The sequence below is a fragment of the Podarcis erhardii genome, assembly GCF_964252035.2.
Source record: "Podarcis erhardii genome assembly, chromosome: 1".
NCBI lineage: Eukaryota > Metazoa > Chordata > Lepidosauria > Squamata > Lacertidae > Podarcis > Podarcis erhardii.
This window is the reverse complement of record NC_138497.1, coordinates 14,776,045-14,782,437: the sequence shown is the minus strand read 5'-3', so window position 1 is coordinate 14,782,437 and position 6,393 is coordinate 14,776,045. Positions and strand designations below refer to the sequence as shown.

The 6,393-nt window shown below is 43.9% G+C and overlaps 1 protein-coding gene across 5 annotated transcripts in view; it reads left to right on the top strand.

The window, feature by feature from the left end:
• Positions 1-4,586: 4,586 nt before the first annotated feature.
• KLC1 (kinesin light chain 1) overlaps positions 4,587-6,393 on the top strand; it is a 43,583-nt gene continuing 41,776 nt past the window's right edge. For 2 of the 5 annotated variants that reach the window (XM_081860985.1, XM_081860984.1), the window contains exon 1: positions 4,589-4,725. The gene's annotated coding sequence lies outside the window, so the exon portion shown is untranslated. Of the gene's footprint in view, positions 4,726-6,393 lie in introns of all 5 variants that reach the window. The other 3 variants (XM_081860983.1, XM_081860982.1, XM_081860986.1) reach the window with 3 other exon arrangements.

Sequence of the window (6,393 nt, the reverse complement as noted above, 5' to 3'; positions counted from 1 at the left end):
TAAGAAATAGTATTTATTACCGTGCAAGTCCTGGAGTTTTGCCTATATCAAGACCTATTTTCAGCCATCATCAGGTCCCTCTAGAAGAGGGTGTAGTCTGACGATATTTAAATCTACAACTGGAAACCAGACGTTGCTAGTGCAACAAGTATTTCTCGACCTGCTCCTATATCTACAAGGCTAGGGAGGTGCTGTCAGTCCTTGAAAGGTACGATTGATAGCAGTTCCTCTATACATGTACATAATTCTGCAAGAAAGGTGTGGAGAGAGTAAACAAATATACTGTATGAAATATACTCGGAGTCAAGAGTGGATTTCATGCTCTTTATTCTGCTCATAGTGGTGAGGAGGAATGGAAGTTCCCCCAGAATGTCTGCTTTATATACATTATTTCACAATGGGCCCTATGTGATTGGCTAATTCCGGGATTCTCCTGTAGCCCAATCAGGTTGCGGATTCACTTCCACCTGGAGTGGATTGGGTGCCTCCTGTGGACCAATCAGACTGCTGCCTTCTGGATCCTATTGTTCTAGGACCAATCAGACTGCTGCATTTTGGATCCTATTCAACTCAGTACATAACACTGTATATGTTATGTTTTGGTACACCTGCCTCAGCAACCGTGACCCAGCTCATGGGTGTAGCTGGGGGGGGCAGCTGTTCCCCCAGATAAAGTAAAACAATAAAAATAGTTAGGTTCTGGACCCCCCAACATACCGTAAATCCTGTGCACGCCCATGACCTATCTTACTCCACTTGGAGAAACAAACAATAGCAGTAATGTGCAACAAACCTCACCTCCAATCAGGAAAGTGATGAGAAAATGCATTGGAAAGTGTAGGACAACACATGACTTTCATTTATTTATTATATACTGCCCTTTGCTAAAAGACCACAAGGAGGTTTACAGCAAAGAACACAATAAACCATATACAGTATGTCAATGAATAACTTAACATCCATGCAATACAAAAAAATTAAACATACTGTAAAAAATACAGTGCATAATGATAAGCAATGCATAGTAATAAATAATACATATAATTCATAATACATAATGAACACATACAACGAATCAACATTAAATTATACATAATGTCATCCCAGCAATAATTTAATAGCAGGGCATGGGCAATCCCACCTTCCCATATACTTGTCACCCCAAAAAGCATGAAAGGTAGCTAGGAACAATCAAAGATGGAAGTTGGCTTATAAATGGAGCTGGTCCAGAACATGGTTCTGTTCTGGATTTGAAACGACACCATCTAACCGCCCTGCAAACAAATCAGAATGCTCATTGAATAGCCAGCTTTGTCTAATCTCCCTGCAAACAGATTGGGACGAATGCTCAGTTAAACAGGTCATCTGCAACATTGGGAGGTGTGCCCCAAACTTCTTAGACTGGAGGTATATTTATTTCTAAATTAAAATTCTAAGTGCATTGCAGAGCTTCCCTCCTGGCTTTGAATGCAGAAAAATTCTGGGGCAATCCACTCACAAGTTCCTTTGAATTAAGAATTAAGAGAGCTTCCTCCTAGCCAGGCAATAACTGGTCTTTTAAAATCATTTTTAATGTTTTAAATTTTGAACTGGTACTTTTGATGGTTTACATTATTCTTATGTGAGCCCCCTACCTCTTTTTTGCCTGGAAAGAAAGCATAAAAATATTTGAAATAATATTTGAGTTTGAACCTGCTCTCCTGGGTCTATTTTGGTTCCCTCCTTCCAGTGTTGACTGATTTTATTTAAAGAGTTATTGGTTGACTGATTTGAATGTTTGTTTTGATGGGGGGCAGTCTTACTAAGTGGTACACTAAAATGTGGGATATTGCCCTGCTGGAAAAATGAACTAATAAGCTGAGAGTCCTTAGGGGACAAAGATAAAGTGACAATTTCATACCTGTTTGGTCTGATTTGCCTACAAATGAATACGGCTGATAGTGACTCAGTGCATATGAATACTTTTAATTACTTTCCTTTGGTATAATAAGGTCCATGTTTTGTAACCCCATCTTGTTTAACCCTTACGTTATGTCTATGCTATAAATAGTTCCAGTTATTGTCTTATTTATTTTGGTTTTATTATATACCTGTTTTTGTCCAACAGTGATTTATAATTGTAATATCGACTGCGTATTGTATCACCAGATCTGTTTGATAGGCGCTGTATTTTGTTGAATTCTGTATAACCCTTAAAATGTGTTATTTAATACATTCACATGGCTGGCCCAAGACATTCTGGCACCTGAGGCGAACCACAAAACGGTGCCTCCCTCTGCAACAGGGAAAAAGGGGTGAATGAAGATCTATATCAGGAAAGTGGCAGAATAAAGTTCTACATTGGGATCTGATGCCCCTCTGAATCTTGCCGCCCAAGGCAGTTGCCTTGCCTTGCCTTGCCTTGCCTCATGCTTGGGCTGGCCCTATACACTGGCTTAATGTCTGTTTTGTTTGACAGTGATGTATAATTTTCTATAACAATCTTTGTTGTTGTTGTTTAGTCATTTAGTCGTGTCCTCCTCTTCGTGACCCCATGGACCAGAGCACGCCCGGCACTCCTGTCTTCCACTGCCTCCCACAGTTTGGTCAGACTCATGTTGGTAGCTTCGAGAACACTCTCCAACCATCTTGTCCTCTGTCGTCCCCTTCTCCTTGTGCCCTCCATCTTTCCCAACATCAGGGTCTTTTCCAGGGAGTCTTCTCTTCTCATGAGGTGGCCAAAGTATTGGAGCCTCAGCTTCAGGATCTGTCCTTCCAGTGAGCACTCAATGCTGATTTCCTTAAGAATGGAGAGGTTGGATCTTCTTGCAGTCCATGGGACTCTCAAGAGTCTCCTCCAGCACCATAATTCAAAAGCATCAATTCTTTGGCGATCAGCCTTCTTTATGGTCCAGTCTCACTTCCATACATCACTACTGGGAAAACCATCACTTTAACTATATGGACCTTTGTTGGCAAGGCGATGTCTCTGCTTTTTAAGATGCTGTTTAGGTTTGTCATCGCTTTTCTCCCAAGAAGCAGGCGTCTCTTAATTTTGTGGCTGCTGTCACCATCTGCAGTGATCATGGAGCCCAAGAAAGTAAAATCTCTCACTGCCTCCATTTCTTCTCCTTCTATTTGCCAGGAGGTGATGGGACCAGTGGCCATGATCTTAGTTTTTTTGATGTTGAGCTTCAGACCATTCCCAATTTTTTGTAAAAAAAATATTGAATATGTGTGTGTCTGCTTTTTTCATTATACTGTATTTCCCTCACTTTTCAGTCTTTCCAGCTGCCTAATCAGGCGGGCTCCACAGTCCACCTAACCCAACCGTCAATAAAGCTGGGCGCTAGAACGTTCCATGGCGCCCATGAGGCGAAGGCGGAGGGCCGCGCCGTCCTGCCAAAACAACGGGTCGAACAGCGCGCGGCCGGAGAGGCAAGCCAGCCCCGTCTCCACAACAACCCAGCTTGGCGCATGCGCCTTGTACGAAAGGCCTGCCTCGCGCGAGCGAGCGAACCTCTCTCCCTCCCTCTCCCCTTCCCTCTGACAGCACTGACATCATTGCTGCCGCCGCGCGGAGGATTGTGGGCCGGGAGGGAGGGCGGGCCGCCATTTTCGGTGAGGAGAGGGGCGGAGCTGAGGCCGCTCAGTCAGCCTTGGGAAGCCGGGAAGGACTTACCTCTGTCTCTTTCAGCGGCGGCTGTAACTGCAACAGCCGCGGTGGCGTCGGCGGCTGTGCGGAGACCAGCCTCCTCCTCCTCCTCCTCCTCCTCCCCGGGACTGACAGCCGGCTACTCCGGCCTGGGCGGAGAGGTCATAGCTGGGGTGAGTGGCCGTTTTTCTGGCATCCTGGTTCCCTCTCCGCCTGCCTCCTCAGAGCCCCCCCTCCCCGGAGCCAGCGGCCTGCCGCCCCTCCCTACGCCCCCTCCCGCCGCCCCTCAGAGATGCCGGGAAAGGGCGCCACCTATGGGAAGGGGGGGGTGTATGCGTGTCCCGTGTATAGTGGGGAGCGATGCTAGATCTAATGGGGGGGGCGGGGGAGGCGTGAGGTGATGCTGATCCCGAGCACCTAAGGCAGAAGATAGGCAGCCTCTGCGGAGGGAGAGCCAGATCCTGCGTGGGTGGGTTGTGGCAGCTAGTGAGGATGACAATAATAATAATAATAATAATAATAATAATAATAATAATAATAATAATAATAATAATAATAATAATTTTATTATTTATACCCCATCGTGGCTGGTTTTCCCCAGCCTCACTCTGGGCGGCTTGCAGGAGGGGGTGTAACGCTGGGTGGGTGGGCTGAATGGAGTACAGTGGTACCTCGGGTTACATACGCTTCAGGTTACAGACTCTGCTAACCCAGAAATAGTACCTCGGGTTAAGAACTTTGCTTCAGGATGAGACAGAAATCGTGCTCCGGTGGCACGGCAGCAGCAGGAGGCCCCATTAGCTAAAGTGGTGCTTCAGGTTAAGAACAGACCTCCAGAACGAATTAAGTACTTAACCCGAGGTACCACTATACTTCCAAAATATGGTTATTATTGTCATTGTTATATATTCATTTTCCCCTGACGGGGCTCAAGGCGGCTTACAGGTAAATATAAGAACAGCAAAAAAACCATGCCCCTCTCCCCAATCATCAACAACAAAAAATTGGAGCATTGATAGAATTGTAACTGTATACAGATCTAGAAGATGGAGGAAAGGGACATGCACTGCTGGAGGAAGGAGTAATAGGAGGTTGGTAGCAGCCAGATTTGTTTATTTATTAAGCCCTTGGTGTGAAGGAAGTGTGCCTTCCTTCCTTGGAGGCTATTTCTCTCTTGCGGCCCCCCCCCAACCCATTTTTCCGTCTCCGACTACTCATCCAGAACAAAAGGCAGAGCCAGGCTCCTGTGAGTCCCGGGTTGGTCCCTTGGGGCAACAGCCAGTCCCATTGGGATTCTGCGGATGTTCAGGCATGGATCATTTTAAAGAGCCAACACAAATCTCTCGCTCTCTCTTCCCTTTCTCCCCCACCTGCAGCTAGGGAAAGGATGCAGGAGAGGAAGGGATCAGCCTGCATGTAGGGGATGTGCTTCCTTTACAGAGGCGACAACCCCCTTTCCTACCTTTATCCCTCCCTCTCTCCTTTTCACATTTGTCTCGCGGTTTGGGGGGGGGCTAGACAGTAACAAGTAGGGATGAGGAAATGTGTTACCTCAGTTGCATTTTTAGATGCAGGGTGGCTCAATCCTTCTGGGTTTTTGTTTTTGATTGAAATAAGGAAGGGAGAGGGGGTGGGACAGGCTCATCAGCTTGCTGTCTCCTGGCTTTCTTTTCAATTGATTACAAGATTTTGGGCTCTGAAACTGTTTTGAAGCAATACTTACGCATGGAAGCAGGATGACTGAAACCAGGTGGCAATTAGTAAACCCACAGTCCTAACCATTACTACTCAGAAGTAAGCCCCACTGAATTATAGCCTAATTAGCCCTCATTTTTCCTACCTACATGTAAACTACTGAAGCGTAAGAGGCCCTTTGAACAAACAGGACCAACCCTTATTCATTAATAACAGGAAATCTGCCAAATGACTTGTATAAGATCTTGGGAAACTTTTAAAAATCTAGGAAGTAGTTTTCATTTTTGTATCTTGATGGGAGCTTGCAATTCAAGCATAACAGTATGATAGTAGAATGAAATATAAACAAATGAATGATACAATCCTATAATACTCACATAACTGGTAGTAAACCCTGTTGAACTAAGTGGTTCATACTTATGAGTGGAATAGTGGAATAGGATTGTGCTGTGTATAGAATAAGTATGCATTTCTGAGCTAAGTTGTATAGAAAACAGTTGAACCATCTACTTATTGCGTACATGTCAGAATTGTATTCTCATCTTTCCTAAAGAGCCATTTGTTTTAAAATGACATGAACATATTTTGATTTTACTTTTGATTTTAAATATCTCACAGAAGTTCTTTTTCTAAGAATTTTGAAAACTAGTTTGCATCATGGTGGAAGACATTAGTCATAGGACTTAAATGCATCTGGAATAATAAATTCAGCATTCATCAACAGTGAAGTTAAAACAGATCCATTAGGCAGAGCTATAATGTGCTGTGAGGCAGCACAACTGAGTTATAGCAGCATATTGCTTAACAGGAAACTGTTCTGAGATGACTGTATATTTTAGGAAGCTGAGAATTGTGTGGTAATAACACAGCTCATTCAGAAATGCTTAGGAGCCAAAATCTATTGTTTTTATTTTTAAAAAGTCCAAGACTGAATAACATTTTTATATAATGTTCCAGATGTTTACCTATATTTTTGTGATCATGAAAATAAAATTGATCCATCCTTGATATTGTTAAAATTATGTACTGTTTAAAAATGCATGTCCTATTGTAAAATAAAGTAA